This window comes from Passer domesticus, chromosome 14 (genome assembly GCF_036417665.1).
Source record: "Passer domesticus isolate bPasDom1 chromosome 14, bPasDom1.hap1, whole genome shotgun sequence".
NCBI classification, from domain to species: Eukaryota; Metazoa; Chordata; class Aves; order Passeriformes; family Passeridae; genus Passer; species Passer domesticus.
The window spans coordinates 16,642,117-16,662,842 of record NC_087487.1 but is presented as its reverse complement, the minus strand read 5'-3'; the positions used below and the strand labels follow the sequence as shown (position 1 = coordinate 16,662,842).

Sequence of the window (20,726 nt, the reverse complement as noted above, 5' to 3'; positions counted from 1 at the left end):
TTCTAGACAGTGCCTTAGGACAGGGCTGGGCACTGAAGGGCTGGGAGTACTCAAGGTTTAGGTGCCCTTTCTCATGTGTCTGTGCTGTCTAATGCCATGATGGGCTCACACATGAAAGTATAAAATAATGGGTTTTTTTGCAGCCACTAACCATTCTTTTTTCATCTCCCTAATTTGATATCTGCCTTGCATCTCCTCCTCCTGCTGCTGCAGTTATGATTGTTACCAAAAGGCCCTGCACCCTCCCACCTCTCTCACACAGTGAAGCCTGGCTTGTAGCTGTGCTCTGCTAGCAGGTGCTTCCAATTTCTGCAGTAGGTGTTTCTGCTGCGAGAAAATGACTTTCCCTCTCCCCTGTCCTGGTCAGGGAGCTGGATTCATTTTATAACATCAGGCATAGTGTGGGAGAAGGCAGTGCTGTAGCTGACCTTTCTTACAAGGCCACAACAGTGCCAGGAAAGTGACTGGAGACCAGGGGTTGCTTTATTGACCCTTCTAGATCACATTGCTGGGAGTTCATCAGCAGGGTTAACATTCACAGGGAAAGGGAAAAGAAGTTAGTCAATCCACAAGTGCCAATAAAGAGTTAAATTAATGGAGGAAAAGGGAAAAAAATTCTTAATGCTGGGGAATGATTCTGCTGGCTTACTTATCAGGTTCATGCTGAGCCCAGTCATAATTGGAATGTACCCTTTGTAAAGTTTATTGGGTCCTGGGGCAGCTTGTTACTGAACCGGTCAATTAATCTATTTTTTTTTTTTAATGAGTTAGGGGATTTCCTTTTGTGGAAAATCACCAGGAAACCTGACCAAATGCCCACAGCTTTGGGGAAGCATGGCCTTAACATATAGAAAACCCTTCCTCCACAATTAGGAGAGGAAATAGACACCTCCCCTTATGGGCAGCATATTTGACCAATCCAGGAACAAAATAGATGGGATTTCACCATTGACTTGCAGGTTGTCGAGGGAGGATCACCATGAAACAAGATTACTTGAATGCAGCTTGGTGTTGAAGGAAATAAAACTGTTGAGTCTCCCTGCTGAGAGACAAATGATTTCCATTTAAAAACCTGTTTGTTCCATGCTGTAACTCCCAATGTAGCAATAATTAATGATATCAGAAGGTTACGAGAGACATTCTGTTGTGCTTGCTCTGTTCTAGGCATGAAATTGGATTAACATGAAGATAAACTTAGACTTTAAATCTGTTGAGGAAATCAGTAATTATGTCAAAATTCACAAATACTAATCTTTTTAAGTGTGGCAAGATACTGTTCATCTATCAGCAAAACATCCTCCTTTGTCAGAGCTCTGTTTAAAGGTTAATTTCTTAAAATACTTGTATTTCCAGCATCAGAATGTTGTGGAGATGCAGCTTGTTGAATAAACACAAACAATCTTACCTCTGGAATTGTGGTTATTTCTATTTCAGTGGCATCCAGCCAGTGCCCTCTCATGAGGAAGAATCAATTTGCAAAGTATTAAGTCCTTGGGCTCTGCTGAGGAGAGGTGACCACCCATGAAAACCACTGACATGAAAAGAATGCAAGGTATGGCAGTGCATACTTATTAAAAGTGTATCTTTGCTGGAAATGAGCACATGGAAACACTGTTGGCTTCAGGGATAAGCAATAGGTACAATTACAAAGGCTCTGAAATTAATTTAGGTAGAAATTCACCGTGTGGCTGGAAGGAGAAGGGACTGCATGTCTTTATCTTCTCAAATATTTCATGAGTCCAGTGCTGGCCCTGATGCTGCCATAGCTTCTGTAAAACCACAGAGGTGACAGAGCTGTGTCAGTGTGTGCAGTGGTTCTGTCTGCAGAGGAGCCTGCTCAGGTGTAGCTTTGTGGCTGCTGATACTCCTGGGGTGGAAGCTGGGCCTGATACACCCACTGAAGTTGCAGTCACACTTTCCCATTGCTATTTAGATCTACCCTGGGGGAGCACATGAGCTTTGTGTGCCCATTTAATTAAGTAGCTTTGTAGTACAGTTGTAGTAGAAATAGTCAAAAATAACCTTCAGTGCTAGATTTCCTTCTCAGTGGGAATGCAGGTAGTGAACACTTGTATAAATCTATTAGGAAGGGTCCTCAATACCTTCAACCATGAAACGTGCATCCAAAACCACTTGAGACTTAGAAATCTTACTGCAAGAAAATTACAGTAGTTTCGTTCTTTCTTAATTCTTTTAAAAATGCATGGGAAAAACAAAAGGTTTCAAATCAGGAAGATGTTTGGGAGGCTGTGTCCGTAGGCATGTGTTGCTGGGGCAGCACAGAGGTGCTGTAGTTCAAAAGGCTGGAAAGTCTCTCAGTAAAATGTTGCTTTGCTTTAGTGTACAGTGGCAAAAAGAGAGGCTGTTTGTAGCATGGAGTGTGTAGCATGTGAGAGAGGTGAGCTTGGCAGCTGCTGAAGGCTAACAGGTAACTTCAGTATTTTGGTAAACAGGGTTTTGAACAGAGAACTGGAATTTTTTTCCCTCCTTAGGTAGGAAAAAAAATATAAACAAATAATTTTACAAAAAATAACATTTTAAATGTGTTTGCATAAAGCAAAACAACCCCCCCACCTTTTATATACACCCAGCCACATCTAGACTCTTCATAAAAATCCGTGTTGAAAAAGAGAAAAAACAACCTCTATAGGTATTTCTTGTAGCCATGCAGTAGTTTCTCAACATTTAAAAATCTCACATTCTGCCTACCTGTGCATTAACCTAACTCCTTTTTCTGACAGGGATCATTTGGCTCTTCTAATCTATAAAACTCTTTCAATTTTTTGACGATATTTCTCAAATCTCTCTCTTCTGTTTTCTAGGGAAGCTGTCATCTGGTAAACATGAAGAAAGAGGGTATGAATGCAGAGAGTGGCTGTGGCTGTGTTTGACCTGTGGTGTAGGGACAGGCAGCTCCTGTTCAGCAGGTCTGGTCTCTGCATCTGCTGATCCATGCACAGAACATGGCTTTTTCCATTTCATGGCTGGAGGAGTCAAACCAACACACCCTGAGCTGTGGCACGTGGCCTTACTGGTCACTTGGGTCAAAGATAAGGATACTGGTTCATTATTTTTCATGTTATTATATATTACTTCTCTTTACCAATTTATTTTTCATTTTTTCCTATACCTCTTTCTTCATCATAGGCTGCTTGCATGGGCTCAGCCATAAAACCATCTCTCTGTGAAAGAAACATCCTTCTATTAATTGTGTCTATTTTTTATGACTTTTGCTTTGAATTTATTTTATTTAACAATACTCCACTTCTTTCCTTTCAGTACATTATAACTACTCCTTCCTGTGTCATTTGGAACTGGCCAAAGTTGGCAGATCTCAAATTTCTTTTTGCTCTTTGAAATGTGCAGTTTCTTTCTCCTTCAGTGATAATGGGCATTGTGTTTCCTTAGAAATATTTTTGGGGGCCTATTATTCCTCAGCCACTTCAGTTGGCAAACTGAAGGCTTGGAAACAAATTAGCTTGGATGGCAGCCCAAGCTGTCAAAATGAGCCTTCCATTCATTACTGAATCATCCACCTCCTGCATTTAGATCTTCAGCCCCACTTTTCCAGTAAGCTTCTCAGTAGAGTTCTTGGAATTCTTTTTTCTGTCACTTTTGAACTAAACTCCTCCACTCTACTTCATTTACGACCACACAGCAAAGCTACTTCCCCATTATCTGAAAGCAGTGAACTAATAACGCCAGTATAGAGGGCAGAGCTGGTCATCGTTTTTGGTAGAAGACATTAAAATTATATTTTTCTCACATATTATTCCTCTATGAATTACCTGAGGCCGAGGCCTTGATCATTTTGTCAGGCAAGAAATTCCAGGTAGAGAAACTGATTCCTACACGGGTGTCATTAAAATTGTATTATTAGCCTTGCTCTGAAATGATCTGGAGATGAGGTAGGAAGGTCTTGTATCACTTATGGCCTTCAAATACTCTCCCCCACTTCTTTCTGGGCTTTGGGGTTTCTTTGTGTGCTTTTTTTTCTGCTTGGTTTTTCTTCTTGCTCTCTTTGTCAGTAAACATTTTCCTAGAGGAATAAATCTCTCAGAAATATTTTGTAGCACCTTCTCCCTCTTTTCACTTGGTGTTAATATGGACTTTGTTAAGGGAATTTTCAGAACAAAATGTTTTGATTTCTTGCATGGATTTTTCCCCCCCACCATTGTAGTCAAATCTTTTTGTGTTTCTATTTCAACCAGTATTTTTTAAAACAGAAAACCTATTCTGGTTGTTAGTGAAAGGTAGTTAAAACAAGTTAACAAGTTTGAAGGTTCCAGTGCAGCCTGGAAATTAGCTGAACTGTGTGGGGAATTTGTGGAGGAGAGTAGTATCCAGGCAGAGGCATACCCTTGGCACTCCTTCTGTGGGGTAGACAAGGAGAGCTGGTGTAGAGACCAGGAGGCTTCAGATTTCTACTGGAAATTTCTTTAAAAATCCATGAAATTAAACTTGATTCTACAGTGAAATTCTATCTGACTGAAATCCAACAGAATGAAGGGAAAGGAGGCAAATCTCTTGGCCAAAGCCCACATTCTCAGAATGTTCAGTGTTAATATTAGAGATTCTGGAGAAATATCCACTGGCAGTGCAGCTGTTGGGATGAGGTGTCCAGGAAAGAACAAGTGTCAAACCTTGTAAAATTAAAAAGATAAAGTTAGGAAAAATACATATATATTTATAGCAGAAAGAGAACTTTAGCTCTTCATTACTGGATTTGAGGCTGGACCAGAAAAGGTGTTTAGACTTTTCTCATGGGAAGGATCACAACTTTATTTCTTATTTCTTGCTAAAATAATGTGTGTCCCTCCAATCTGAATATAGACCAGCACGACTTGTGGCTTGGAACAACAAAAGCTTTGGACCACAAGGACTACAGATATCTGGAAAAACATGGAGAGAGCATGGGGACAGCTGCTAGGCTGTGTAAGTCTAGAAGGTACCTATTCCCTTGGTCTCTACTGCTTGTTTTGATCTCAAGCAATGTTTTGCTGCTGTGGAGCTGCACTCTTTATTCAGTCACTTCCTAATCTTCCTAACCCCAAGGTGGGCCAAGAACCCCAGCAACTCTATTTTTGCTGTGCTTGTCACAGCAAAAGTGAAGTGACGAGGGAAGTGAAGAATAAACTGGAAAACTGCTTTTTAGATTCAAGTTCAATTGTAAATAACTGCTGCTGTACACAAAAAAATTGCATAATAATGGCATGGGATGAACTGAAGGTTGCAAAAAGTGTAATAAGCTTCCCCCCCCCCCCCCCCAAATAACAGAACTCCTGATTTATAGACAAAGCAGATCATGAAGAGACAGGACACCCACAGGCCTCTCTCTCACTGTCAATAGCAGCAGAGTTATCCATCGACGTGGCCTGAAACAGGTACAGCATCAAGGCAGCAAGAGGCTGAGGTTCTGTGGTTCTGCCATCAGGTGAAAACAAGCACATTCAGCAGCAAATTGGCAGGGAGAAGCCAAGCCCAGCAGGGCACACAGGGGTTTTCTGTCAGGTATGCTACAAAGTGAGGTCATTTTCAAAGCCATTTTCTACTGCCCCACATGGAGATGGATGCTCACACAACAGTGAGTTAGCAAAGCAGATTTCATTGCAGGTGCACTTCTTGTGCTGCAACTTCATCTCATTTTTTCCTTAACCAACTTCTCTGGGATTCTGACACAATTATAATTCTGTTACAAAAATTTAAAAAATACTTAAAAAAAAATCTATATTGTTGTTCTTCTAAGCAGGTAAGTCTATTTCCCTCTTTTGTCATGCAGGAATGTTGCCTCCCAAATTAAATACGCATTTAGCATAAGTACACTGTGGTGATTATTGCAATTCAGGGACTAACGATTTCCTTTTTCTCAAGCTTTCCTGCTATGCAGTTGGTTGTGTTTCCACACTTCTGGTGGTGAATTAACTCCCTGTGGATAACATAGCTTCACTTGCGGCAGATGTCAAGACTCTTAATCAGAATTTAAGTAGCTTCAATTACATTTACTTAATTCACTTTGGAAGTGGAGTAAGTTAAATTGAATTAGACCTGCTTTAATTCTGAATGAGTATGTCCACACAGATATTCAATGCATTTCAGCTAATCTCTTCTAAAAATTAATTCAGGTTCTGTTTGCCAGCACTCTCCAAAGTACAGACACAGAGCCTGTGGGTGCTGGAGATAAGGAGTAGGGAGGGACAGACAATGCTGGGTATGAAAGGCATGGCTGGGGACATTTGGGTGCAATAAGTGCAATTCCATAGCAAACATGAAATGTATTTAGCCACAGTACACAAAAGCCTGGGTCTTTTTGTGCCTGGTTAGAAAGAAATGTGCTCGGAGAGCAGCTGCCCCCATTTGCTCTTTGGGATGCAACTGCAGTCAAGGTGGTTGAAATTGTAATATACAGACAGATGTCATGGTAAATGGAACCAAAAATGTATCTCTTCCTTTATCTGTTGGCAACAGTGGCCAACTGCAGAGCTTCTGAGGAGGTTAAAACTCTGCACTAATCCCTGGTGCATTCCCCCGGCAGAAGTTAGCAGGGGTTCAGGATTTCCTCAGTCAGAAATGGAGTTTTAGAGCAATTATTAATTGCTCATAATGGATTTTTCCCATGAATTGCTGAGCACTTTAGCACTTTACTAGAACAGAAATGTTTACTATTGCCTGCATGGTCTCTGTCATTTGCATTACCTACCCATCATTTGTAGAATGCAGTTCTGGGATTAATCCTGCAGGTACATGGCCAACAAAATAAAGAATGGCCTTATGAAGCTTGCAAAGTTATTATCCACCATGTCCTGAACAAGCACACAGTCCTGATCATCCTCTCTTAAAAAGGTTGTGATAGAAAAAGAGAAGATACAGAGAGGGGCAACAAGGGTGTGTAAAGTTCTAAAGTGCATTTCCTGGAAGAGATTAAATAAAATAGGGCAGTTAGGTTTGGAAGAGAGACAGGTAACACAGGTGTGTGTAAAGTCATAAATGGCATGGGAAAGATGAACTGGAAATTACTATCCCCTGTTATAATGTAAGACTAAAGGGGCAATGAAGGGAATTTTGAAGTAGTTTAGACCAGAACAAACAGAACTGCTTTTTCACACAGGGCATAATTCAGTTGTGGAACTTATTGGTGACAGATATAGATTCAAGAAGCAATTAGACAAATTCATGGAAAATAGGTCCAGCAGGGGCTATTAAACATGCTGATGCAGATGCAACCTCTGGCTCAGGAAATCCCTGTCTGGCAGATTGCCAGAAGCTGGAAGGTGGAAGAAGCATCACTCTAGGCCTGATGTGTTTCTCTGGTCTTTCTCTGAGTAACCACTTTGGGTTGGGCTTAGTGTGAGTTTCAAGCCTCCATGGAAGATTGTGCATTCTTAGGATTTTATTTATTCCTTCTTGGGCATGGTATTCCATGTATCACACTGTTTAATTCCCTCTCTTTACAGGGCTGTGTTATAATTTGGATGTTTGATTTTTGGCAGTAGTTGAATTGTGCAGTCTGAAGCATAAACTCTCAGCCTGCTGTCATGACAGTACAGTAATGCATAACCATAATTAACCCTGTGTAAAACACACAGGTTCCACATCCCCATCCCTGCCCACATGGATGAATGGGAAAGATTAGCAGTTCAGTGCTTACAGGAAGCAATGGATGGTCTGGCAGAAAAAGGGAGGGAGTGAATTCCAGAGTGCCTACCTCCATCCTTTTAAACCACTTTAGGATTAACAGTCACTGGTGGGGTTGTCCAGCCTGCCTAGCACAGTTATAAAGAAAGGTGCTACATTTCTAGGCTGGACTTTCCTCTTGTAATTTCCAGTTGTAGAAATCTCTGGGTTGCTTTAATTCATCTGTAGAGGCTAAGTTAAGGCAGAGAGATTGGTTTCCTGGAATCATGCCCCTGAAATGGGGAGCAGCAGGGAAGTGGCCCCTGCCAGAGCTGTGTGATAGGAGCAAGAAATACCAGGTACAGTCCTGGAAATAGAGAGCCAGCTCCTGCCTCAGCACTAATTTCTGGCACAACATTGAGCAAATCCTCTGTTCTTCCAAAAAAACTGGTTCCCAAGGGTGAATATATCTCTGTATATTCAGCTGCAGAAAGACCACAGCTTCATCTCTTTGTCTGCCTTTTCATTCCTCTTGGGTTTGGGCTTCACAGAGCTCCACAAACCCCCCAACTATAGATCAATGTATCTGATACTCTTATTAATGCTGTATTCAGGTTCCAATTCTATGCTGAATGATACCCCACTGCTTCTGGGGGAAAATCTTTGTCTTTTTCCTTCTGTGACTAAGAAATGGCTCATGGTGCATTGAGCTCATAGATTCTCTTTGATTGTGAGTGTAACCTTTCAGCGTGAGGCTGCTGGTGCAAGTGAAATCAAAAAGCCTTTGTGAAAGTGTCTTAACAAGCCAGTGGTGTGATGGTCTCACCTGGCTCCCAGTCAGCCTGAGCTTGACCAGGTTCTTAAGATTGCTAAGAGGTGATTTCAGGCATATTGGGCTTCGTGATTACTTGCCACAAAACAATCAAAGCATTGGTTTTGCACTCCCAGAGTGTTTGTCCCTAACACTGCCTAAATGAACTACATGCTGTTTTTCTTAACCCAAATGGGATGGATTTGGAGTTACACTGTGATAACTCCTGAGTATAATAAATAGAGAAATATAAAGGCAGCCCCTTTTCTCATCACAGCCTCCTAAAGGGGGAAAGCACAAGTGCTCAAGTGTCTTTGCAGAATAAAAACAGTTGATGCTCAGGGCCTGCTATAAGTGAGGGAGAATAAGAAAATCTACATAAAGGATAAAAAAAAGTGAGCTACCTGCCATATAGATGAACCTCTTCCTCAGGGAGGAACTCACCACTTTACACCTGTAATGCCTGTGTGCCTTTGCCCTGAATGCTTTCAGCATTTGCATTTTTGTCATCTAAAAGCTGTTGCTCTGAGATCTGTGACTATGTCTACATAGCACTAAAGGAGAATGAAAAGCTCTTTTGTGACTGTAAAAGTGCCTAAATCAATCAATAAATATTGGTTTAAATGAGTGTTAGGTGCTACACAAGCAGTATTGATGTGAACTGGGGAGGAAAAGAGAAGCCTTGAGAGATTCAGGTCTGTTCCCCTAGGATGTGTCCAAGTGTACTTATTTTCCTGTACTTTTAGCTTCTATAGTGAAAATAAGCACCTAAATTCCTTTGAACAGCTGAAATTCTGTTAATTTAATTGGAAGAGATGCTGCTACCTGTATGAGGCTGCTGCTAGAACTGCCTTAATAAGTTATCTTTATTTTTTTTAGCTAATCTTCCTGTTTTCCAGGTTTAAAACAAAGGTAGTGAGGATCAGTGACTTTCCAGAGATCTCATAGTGCAATTGTTGTAGGACTGTTGTAAGAACCCAGGCCCATCAGTTCTGAGGTCTGAGCACCATGGGCTGTTTGTTTTAAGGCTAGCTGCTCATTTGAAATGCAGTATTTACCAATAACTAGGAAATATGAATGGGGCATCTTGCAGGGCACATAAAAGAAAACTATGGTGTGTCCCGCCCAGTTCAAATGAATTCAGCTGCTGTGTTGGGGAGGATTTTCTATCCACAGGTGAATCCTGTGAGATTCCAAAGGCAGATACTGAGGAAAGGGAAGGAAGGCTGTCAGATACAGGCTGTTCTGCAGGGAAAAGGATCAGATACCTGCAGTGCATGTAAAGGAACAAAGGTGTGTGTTAGGTTAATTATTAGGGCTGAAAATGCATTTTCTGTGCTGCCTTGGAAAAAGTGGCAGGGGAAGGAGAGGTAGGAAAAAACCAGCTTGGGCACTGTGGCACAGTGGAGAGGAGGCCTGGGTGCCAGGGGGAGATGGAGAAGGCCACCAGTAAAGAGCTTCCAGTTCTGAGGCTCTGTTCTCAACTGTTCAGCTGCTTTGCACATTGCAGAAATAATAATTACTGTTTATTAGGAGCCTATCCATCAGCTGATGCCTCAGCTGCCTCTCGAGATCAGAATATAAACCAAATTGAGCTGCTGCCCTCAATAAAGAGATTTTTAATCTGTTTCAGAGCAACTGTGTGACACTGGAGTCATTCTAAGGTTAACTGGGAAGGAGTTCTGGAAAACTGAGGTTGTAGGAGAATTATTTGTACAAACAGTGTCTTTTTTCAAATAAAACCAGTCTGAGGGTTATGCCTGTGCTTATTAAGGCAGAACAATATGAAAAGAGTTTGAAGATTGGAAGCAGATCTTGGTGCCTGCCCATTAAACGGCTGAGACATGAGAACCAACTTTTTAAACTCTACTTTTATGATCGTCAAGTCTGTGACAGGTCAGTGTTTAGTCTATTATCTTATCAGCTAGTGGCTACATATTCATTGGAGAGAGATGAGCTGTCCATTATATGTATTTTGTACTTTTATGATGAAAGATAATTTGTGTAAAAGCATCCAAAGCGTAGGCATTTTGGGATGCTTTTAACATATCAAAAGAATCTGATCTGTATCTGTCTTTTTCCTCTAGCCAAATTACTCACCAGGAATACTGATTCTTTTATTTCCTTTTCATTCATTTTCCATGCAGTCTATGTTAAAAAAAATTCTTTATTTTCCTTTTATTTTTTTAATATAAGGGGTGCAGAGTAGTGGAGGGTAAGACACAAAACAAAACCACAGAAATAGGGGCTTTTTGTTTTGTCTTTTAAAATATTTGTTCTAATTATTTATTGCATCAAATATTGGTAGAGAGGGAACGTTTTTCTGCTCCCTATATAAATTTTCCCCTAATGTTCCCTCATATTTCCTAGAGTGGGAAAATTTAAAGGAGCAAAACAATTTGGAAGGGACTAGCTTCTTTATAAACCTCTGCCTTGTTTTAAGGCTATTTTGAATGAATTGATCTTAGCATGTGTCTCCAGTTGTTCAATAGAGAAGATGCTTTGTCTGCCAGTTTGGAAGCTTGGAGCAGTGTTAAGCAGCCAAGTGAGTTAGGTCTTGGGGTTGAAAATCTCCTTTTTCTGGAGATATTTTGGTGAAGTCGGAATAGTTTGGAAGGATGTTCAGTCTTGTGAGTCATGTGGGGTTGTGGAGCTATGCCACAATAAAATCTTTGACCAGGAAAAGATATTGTTTGACTGGGAAGCTGTCTTCCACTGTTCCTTCTTTTCCATATGTGGAAACACACGGTTGCCATGGAGTTGTAGCAGGCTGGTCTACTAATTTTGCAAGTCTCTCAAAGTTTTAACCCTTTTCAATTTGCCAATCTGCCCCTTTTTTCTTCTTGGACAGGAACTCTTGGGTTTAAGCCTCTTGACAGCTCTCCTGCTTTCTTTGTTTTTTGTTATTTTGGGCTTTTAAAGTTAAATTACACAGATGTATTTCCAAGGGAGCCATGGATACCGTGGGCTCTGAGGAGCAGAGGTTAAAATCACCATATAAAAGATCTAGAAAGGTCCAGAGCACATCAACCTGGTAATGATGATGTCAGAGATTATTGTGTTTACTTTCAGGTATTTTAGAGAGCATACACAATATGTCTAATATGTTGTCTTGAGGAATATATCAGGAATATGTCATAGGAATGGTTGATGGCTTCACAAAACAAGGGAATTTGTAGCTGTGAGCTTGAAGTGTTTGTTTATGCACAGGGTTTTAAGAAAATGCTTCATTGCCTTATAGCACCTTTTGCTCCCAAGGGCATGCTCTGATCAGTCAGGATGAGGAGTAACTGCTTGATTTAAGCTAGAGATTCATGGCAGTTTAAATCCATGGTGAGATCAGTCTCTGGCTCAAGCAGGTGAGGTTTTCCAACAAGCTTTAGCTGCAATCTGCAGCCTCTGGCCAGGAGAAAGGAGTATCTCAGTGGAAAAAGGAGAATAACAAACCTCCTCCACTCTGGGTCCTTCCCCTCTGATTTGGGGTGACAATCAGAGTTCTTCCCTCAGTCTCATCTTCCCACCATGTCGCTTCTCTCAATTTCTGGTTTCCCCTGCTCCTATTTCTGCATTTTTTGACATTTGCCTTTGCAGCTCAGTTTCCTGGTTCCTCTCCTCTTTTCTTAAGTTTGTCTCCTCCCAAAGCCATGGAATTGTGCTGCTCAGAGCTGCTCCCTGACTGAGCTCACCTTGCTCTTCCTCACTGCCTGCAGACAGGGCTCATTCCATAGCTCCTCCTAAGCTTCTCTCAGCTCCCTGTAGTTCTTTTCTTGTTGAATCCAATCTCTTGCTCATTGGCCTTGTGGGTTTGTGTGAGGTTTGGGATTGGCTTCTCCAATTATTACCTTCTTTCAGAGGGCCATCCATCAGAACAATTAACCAGTTCTCCTTCCCATTGCAATCAGGAGGAAAGGTGCTCCTATCACTCCATAAGTGCTTGCTTTACATGCAAAAGTGCATGTCTGCATTTTGCCTTCTGTAAATAGTGCTGCATTTTTAATGAGCTTGTCCCTAAGTAACAGATTGTGCCGCCAAATGCTTTAAATTTCTGTCTTTTCAGATTCTAAAATAAGTTTTTGCTGACTTTTTGTTGGTAATGGCTGAAGGGGATGGTTTTCAAAATATGCATGGCTGGCACCAGCTGAAGATTGCTTTTTATTTTCCTCATGCTGAGTGTGCTGGCTCTTTTCTCTCATTTATCCCAGGGAAGATTGTTTAAATGTCCCTTGCATACTGTAATTGAATCCACTGTAGGAACTCAAGCTTGTAGCATCTTTCTCTGGGCCTCTGGAACTTCCTGGGGGTGAAAAATCTGCGTTTAATGATGAACTCTGCAGTCTGAAGCCTTGTGTGAGAGACTACCCAAGGAGTAAGACAGGAAATGTGTCACTGTGCTCTGTTTTAATTCAGGAGGTAAATGAGGGCAGCGTGGGTCATGGCCATAGGTGTCAGCTCCAGGCTGAAAGGCTCAGCTGAGCTCCTTGGCTCAGCAGTTTGAACAACAGCCCATGTAGAGCTTCTGCCTAGAGCTTGTTCTGTACTGAGAATTCAGAGTGAGGAGAAATATGTTCTTGCTCTTGAGTTTCTGAAAGAGGTTTGGCAATGTGAAATCCCAGGGCTGCAATGGTGCCTTTGGAATTGAACTCAGAATTAGTGAGTTAAATCTATTCAACTGTTTGGTTGTGGGGCCAACTTCCCAGTGCTCAACACACTTTAATAAAGCCAGTTATCCTTCATGAATGTCAACATTGTCTTGTCAGCTTTTGCTTTTTAAGAATCTAACCCCACCATCCTTACAGATATTTCATTTTAAGCACTGTAATATGGGAAAATGGTTTAAGGTTTTGCTTTGAAACAGGGAGCTCAAATAGTTTTAAGTGAAATATATGAAATAGATTTTAGGGAGATGGTGCACAGTTGTTAATGCTTGTATAACCCTGTTAGGCCCAAAAGGTGTGAAACCTGAGAATAGCAGATTGTCACCTCAAGCTAGCTTGAGCATGAGGATGGAATGCAACTAAAGTAAACAGAAAAGTGTGGCATTAATTTTATTTTTCATGGTGGTAGTGGTTATTTTGATGTTGTAAAGTGAGTAAGAACTAAACTTACTCATAGACATGAGAGATAAGGATCTGACCTGGTAGAGAACTGTAGCCTGATCAGGTTTCTGGCATATACAAGAAACTCTGGTTTGAGATTGGAAGAAAGTGATGAACAAATTGTCTCCTGGGAGAGCTGAGGAGGGCCAGGATGAAAGGGAAAAGAGGGGGAAGTGGAAAGAGTCAAAAGAAAAGAAGTTGTGCAAGGTGCTGAATGTGAAAACAATAAGCTTTGATGTGATGAACATTGGCTGGGAAGCAGAAGGATCTGAGGATGGCAGAGAAGGTAGGTGACTCTGGATAAATGGACTGGAGGGGATGAGGGCAGAAGCCTGGAGGGGAGAAAGCTTCAGTGAGACAGGCGTGAGATGACTGAGCCTTGGCTGAAAGGCTTCAGCATTGTAAATTGGGCAGGAGGATTTAATGGCAGCTTTGACGTCTGGGAGAAGAGGGAGGAAGAGCTGAAAATGCCCCTAAGAATTTGGATCTGTGAGAAGGACATCGCCACTGGCAATGTGGAAAGGAAGGAGAAAATGCATTAAGCCCCCAAGGCTGACAGTTCAGAGGCTGAAATTCTGAGCACACACGAGGAGTTTGGGGGCAGCAGGCACTGACTGGCCCATGAAGCTCCTCTGGAGCTGGTGCAGTGTGTGGGTGGTGAGCAGCTTTTCCTTCAGTGGGACAGGGGGGGTCACACTGGTGTCAGGTCACTGTGCCAGCCACAGAGCTCACCGGGGAGGTGGAAATGAGGTATTTTAAGGCTAAAGTGGATTCTCACTCCCAGAGCAAAAGGGGATGTCAGGGGAATAATGTGGCTCCCTGTGACAGCAATTTACTCTGCACCTGGAGTGTTGTTCTCATGCACTGTCCTCATCTCCTCTGGCCTGGCTGAGTCTCCCTGCTCCAACCAGCAGGCTACTGCTCTCCAGGCTGGACCTGCCTGTGGGGAAGGTGCCTTTCCTCCAGTGTGTGTGACACTGCAGTCCCTTGAGTGCCTCCTTCCCTTTCTCTTCACCCTGTCTGGTCCTGGTTCTAAACTCAAACCTGACTTGGTACTCTGGGGGAGATTCACATCCCCATCCCGTTGTGGGTGCTGGGACATTCACTGCCAGGCCTTGGGGATTGTGCTCTTCTTCTGGCACCACCCAGAGTTTCTGTCTTCTGGGTACGTCACAAACAGCATTTTTTTTTCTGTTTTATTAAGCATTATATGGCTTTTCTTAGGCCACATGCAGTGCATGGAATGAAACGTCAGCTGTGAGAGGGAGACCAGGGTTGACCTTAGGACCCTGAACTTTTTGTGCCTTTTTGCTGTGGATTTCCCAGGCTGTGACTGCAACAAAGCTGCAGATCCCTTTTCCTTGCTCTTTTTCCACATCTGGTGTGTTTTCTCAGGTTCACATAGACCAGAGGCTGCCCCTCTCCTTCTTCCAATGCACACCTGGCCCTGCCCAACCTGCGCCTCTGCAGGGCACTAATTTTCAGAGCAGCTGTTGTCAGTCTGGGTCTTTTAAGCTCAAAACTTTGAGGCCCACAATGTGTCAATGCCTTTGAAAAACTTGGCTAAATGGCTTTATGAATGCAAGGAAATGAAATGGTAAATGTCAATATGTCTGTGGTGAAAATGTGAGCGTTCAGGGATACTGAAGGATGGCATTTCACAGGGAGCTTCTCCCACTCCTTTTTTCTTTTCTAAGAATGCCCAGTTTTTTCAACAAGCCACTTTCAAGCATACAGACAGTGTAAGATCCTGAGTTAAATTTATCCTTTCCACAACTCCACCGACTTCAATAGAGTTGCACCAACACTTGTCCCATCTTTTGTAGCTGATTAATTTATGTTCATTTTACTTCTCCAGTGCCAGTGAAAGAATTTAATAGACTCTTATTGTTCCCTGCAGATTCCCCCCCTCTGTGCAGAGAGGCATCAAGCTCTTCTGTGGGTTGGCATTGTTGTTCTTTCTCTTTTTGATTTCCTTCATGGAACAGAAAGAGATTACACCAGGGGAGCTAACTGTGTACTTGGCTCTCCAGGGAATTCAATACACACCTGCAATTAACCTGCATTGAACTGGCCATTGGATGTTGCTATTCCCCCACAATAAACACAGATGGGAGGCAGTTTTGGCTGAGTATTTGTATACTGCAGGTTGGCACAGCTCAAGTAAAAATAAATACAATTTCCAGACGGTTCCGATCCCTGCCTCTCCTTCCTCCTTTTTTTTCTTTTTTTTCCTTTTTTTTTTTTTGACAGAGGAGAGGAAAAATCTGAATAGTATAAAAAAGCCCTTTTTGTTTGTCCCCCAAAATAAATATTTCACCTAAAAGCCAAATTTATTTCAAATCTCAGCCCTATCAGTCTGTCAGGGAGACAGTAAAAGGGGAGAAAATTTTTAATCAGGATGTAGCAGTGAAAATAATTCAGTGGGAGGGAAAGTACAGTTTGGATTGCACTTAATATCACAGGCTCTCATCTTGCTGGTGCTTGGAACATTGTACAGCTTTGCTTGTCTCATGGGCAGCTTGAGTTCTGAAGATTAAAATAAGATTCTGAAGGTTTGTGGGTGAAAATACATCTTTATGTGTTTCTCAGGCTAGAAAATGAAGAGAATATGTTCCAACTGAAACAGTTTTTTCTTTACTCATTTGGGCAGGGAAGTCTGTGGGTTGGAATGAACACCTCATTAGCTATTAATTATTTTCCTCATTCACAAAAACAAGAGGTTTCCTCCATTGCCAAAAAATGTGTTGTCTGTAGGAAAACTTGAGTTCTGGGAAGATTAAAAAAAAAAAAAAAGGCAAAACAAAGCACAATTGTTTAGTTTAAAGAAATGGAGCTAAGCATATAAAAAATCTGCCACCAGGGTCAGACTTGATGCCATGTGTATTTTTTTTTTTCATTAAAGGAGTGCAGATTTTGAGCCCAAGCTATTATTTCAGGTGACTTGAGGCCCTCCGGGGGCAGCAGTGAAATGGAAAAGAGCACGGCAGCCTGCTCTTGGAACTGATGCTCACTGAATCTGAAAGGTCATGTCATGTTTTCTGGCAATTGACTCAATGGGTTTGGATTCTACAACATAAGGTCGGGCCGTTTTCACTCAGCACATGTTTACTGGGGAATGTGCCTTCCAGTTGTTTTCACATTGACCTTATTACCCTGCCACACTGATGAGCCTGGCACAAAACCTACTTCTTGTATTGCTGTGTGCACCACAGTCCCTCTCCCTTTCCTGCCCTCCAACACTGTGGCTTTGGGCTGCAGATGGAGGAGTTGGTGTCTGCATTTCCCCTCGCTTCCCGTGCCTCTCTTACAGCACAGATGTGCAGCAGCCCCTTGACTGCACACTTTGGAGGAACAAGAGGGTGCAGTGGGATTGCCTGGTGTTTGGCTGCCAGGTTTTGCAGCCGGAAGGCTGGGGAGGGGAGGAGACACAGGCTCTGGGCTGTACATTTGAACAGGAGGGCTCACAATCCCTTCTCCTGGAGGAGATGTTGGCCATGAGCTGGACAGGCACTGGCAGGGCAGGACTCACAGCCCAGGGCTGGCTGGGGCTCCACACTGAGCAATGTTTGAGGGGATGGAGGCAGCACTTCCCTCCCTCATGGTAAATCTGCTCCTTCATGCAAATAGACTGGCCAAGCTTTGCAGGGATAAATAAAATTCTGCTGCTATTTCTGCGAGTGCATTGGCAGCTCTCTTTCCTCGCAGCCACACAAGTTCTTGTGCTGAGAAGACAATATGTGTCTCTGCCACCTTTTCAGGCTTAAAAAAGTGTTTTGGGCTTCTGTCAGTTTTAGGAGCTATAAATTAAAGACAAGGAGTTTATTATTACTTGGAACGCTCCCATGTTTTAAGCAGTTTGAGACAAAAAGGAGCTGAGACATTTGAAAAATGTTGGTAGAGGGAAGGAAATAAGCCCACGAGTGCTTTCTTCTCTGAATGCATTGCTTAACCTTGTCCTGCCACCTGGTTGTCAACCCTGTGGCTGCCCCAAGAAGGAAAAAATGTGTGATGCTTTGTCATTGTGTGGACATTGCTTTTTCAGTAAGGTCAGAGCACATTTGCAGCAAGTCCACAAGTCAGAGCAGGGCACACTGTGATGTTACATGGGAGTGCCAGGACCTTGAGAGATGAGAGGTTTGGCTCTGGTTTGGACTTTGCTGTCTGAGCATGGCACTGACAAGTTATTTTTGGAGACAACTTCACAGTCTGCAGCTGAGGAACTTTGTGTAAGAGGTAGGGATCAGTTACTACCCTGGGCATCTTTCTGTCAATAAAATGAGAGTCTGCCTTGAGAGAGGCTTCAAGAGTGGCTGCTAACAGTTACCAGGATGAGGGCAGAGTCTGCCACTGATCAGGTGGTTTTTAAACCAGAAAGTGTCCCAGTCATTACTTGCCATCGGGACAGCTTTTGTCTGGGTGTTGCACTTTAGGAGGGAAGCTGCTGGAGAACAGTGAGGGAGAATTCCTGGATGCCGTGGGTTGACTGGGTTCCTGATGCAGCTATGTCCTGCACATGCTTTGTGCTGGTGTTTCTCTGTCTTCTCAGGGTGCAAAGCTTCACATAGCCAGTGAGACATTGGGACAGGAATATTGAGCTGTGCCAGGCTCTTGCTGTGTCTCAGGTCCATGCACAGGCTAAGGGGGTAGGAATTGCTGAGGAGGAGGAGGAGGAAGAGGGTTAAGGCATTAACTTAGCTCAGAAGGTGCCGATCATGCTGAGGAGACACACCAGCCTCTTTGGCACTGGCTTCCTTCCCACAAAACCAGTGGGCAGTGTAGAGAAGCCTGTAATGGCAGATTGTTCCCAAGGTGTCACCCAGAATGTGCCTGCTCATCCAGAACCTTTTTAGAACCTTAATTTTTGCAGGGCATGCAGGCTCACCTGGTTCTGCAAGTCCATCTTTGGTAAACCACTGCCTGACTTAAGCCCTCAAGTGAAACTTTCTTGAACAAAATCCTGGCTTTTGTCTTTGCAAAGTGAACCCTGTGCATGGAAGAGAGTGGATTGTGTAAGCAACACAGCTCTAGAAAATACTTCTGAAATTGTATTTCCTAAAATCTGGAAATTAGTATTCATCTCAGCAAGAGGACCAAGGCAAGGCTTGACAAACACATGCCCATTTTAAACAGGAATGAAGAGTCAGTGTAAAATTCCCTTATTTTACGGTCATATCCATTATACTATTTGCTTTGACTCCTAGAGTTCAAATCTGTTTTCCCAACAATTTTGTAGTGCTGCACAACATATTCACTCTGAGTGGAAGCCATTTTAGTGGCTCAGCCTGCAGATTTTGCAAGGGCCTGAAGGTAAAACTCCTTGGAAGAGTGTTCAGGACTGAAGTAGTTTGTCTTGGTAGGAAAAATCCAGTTAAAATGGTGCAATAGCCTTTCTTAACTAAGATTGCAAATGCCCTGTGGCTGGCTGTTCTGTTCTCACTTTAGGTGATGGCTGTGGATTAAGAGCCTGAGGCTTTGGCTAACATCTATAGGCAAGGCAGTGCATCCCCAGGGTCTAATTCAAGGAAAGTTGTGCAGGTGTGATAATTAGCAGTTTCCTGTCAAAGCTCCACAAATAAGCTCTAATCCTCAAGGCACTAGTCTCCAAAACCCCTTGCAGGTTTGTTTTCAGACCAAGTAATATTCATCTGTAACCTTTTTTTTTTTAATTGCCCAAGCTGCACATTTAACTACCCTGGGCCCACTGGCTCAGATTTTGCCAGTGAAATCAGATGTGAACAGGAATTAATGGTTGCAGTTGCTCACACTACCAAGCCACCATGCCGAGTGCAACCTGCCCTTAAATGAGGCCGAGGTGTACAATAGTTGAGTCAGAGCTGAACGGAGCACTTTGGTTTCCTCTGTTATCCCTCCTCGCCCTCCAAGGCCAATAAACATGTCATAAAGGGAGGAAAAAGTGTGAAAAGTTAGGAAGCAAAACACAGCCCTTAATGGTCTCTACATGTGCTGCAGCCACCTCCAAGTGAAAGTTGAGGTACCAGATTTTTTAGCACTTGGAGGAAAGCCTGGCTTCCCCTCCCAAGCACAACAGAACAGAGACTCCCAGCACAAGTGTTCCTGGGCAGAACAACATTGGGAATGTGTGTGCACGAGTGTGTGTGTGTGCACATCTGCAGCCAGGGAAAAGGGAGGGAGGAGTGTGTTAATTGCAGTGTGAGCACATGTCAGGCAGCGAAGGGAAAGTTTCTCAGATCCCATGATCAGCAGGGCATCTGAGGACTTTAATGTTTTTCACAGTACAATAAAACTACCAGTGCCAGCTGGAGTCTCCAGCCAAGCTGTGTGCCTTGGAGCTTAGATGTTTCACATCACTGAAGGCTACATAATACTTTCAGCTGGCATTGCATTCCGTTTGATATGTCTGGGGATGGAGATAGTTAGTTAAATAATCACACTGGCTGATGTGGTAGCTCAAACAATGGGCCCTTCCCCCTCTCTCCAAACACGTTTTGGGAATATTAATTTGGGAAGGGGGGCACCAAAGCTTTTCATCTCTGTTTTCTTGATCTGTTTCTTTCTTTGTTTAGCCTCTAAGTGTTGACAGGTTGTGATGATGTTACTTCTCTTGGTGTGAATTTTTGTGAGACAAAAAGAAGGATCTGGTCAGGTTTTTCAAACAGATGAGAGATAAGTCAGAGAGAAATGAGAACTTCGAGGCTTGTTTGTGCTGAAATGGAGAATTTAGCCTCAGTACTGAATAGTGTGAGTTCAGGGGGTTGACTAGGAAACCATTTAAAATAAATTCAGTATGTGCTATCTCTTCAAGTTGCAAGTGAAAAAAAACCCCAGAAGTTGTAAACATGCAAAGCACATGGCAAAATAATAATAATTTTACTATTTAAATGTAAATAAAATATACTTTGGCCAGCCAGGACCAAATCCTTGGTCTTCTAAAGTCCCTTTAAACCATGAAAACAGGACTGGGGTGCTGAGGTATTCATGGAAATATCTGCCTGGTGTTGTGACTCCTGGTTTTGGTCATGCCATTGTTCAGGTGATCATAAGCCAAGAAGAGATAGGTAGAGAGATGCTGCAGGGACTGTGACTAACCATCAGAAATAGTTCTTTAGTGTTTTATTATCTAGAGCCTTTGTTGAAGTTCAAGTTTCAGTGTTTCAAATATGCAAGATTATAATTCTAGAGACAGATTTATGGGTCTGTGGCTTTTGGTGTACAGAACTAGAGGT

General features: G+C 42.6%; 1 long non-coding RNA gene across 1 annotated transcript in view; it reads left to right on the top strand.

The window, feature by feature from the left end:
- Positions 1–20,726, top strand: part of LOC135280526 (uncharacterized) — a 71,527-nt gene that overhangs the window by 20,890 nt on the left and 29,911 nt on the right. The window contains exons 8-10 of the long non-coding RNA XR_010347419.1: positions 1,435–1,552; positions 2,823–2,856; positions 4,834–4,948. This is a non-coding gene — a long non-coding RNA (uncharacterized LOC135280526). The remainder of the gene's footprint in view (positions 1–1,434; positions 1,553–2,822; positions 2,857–4,833; positions 4,949–20,726) is intronic.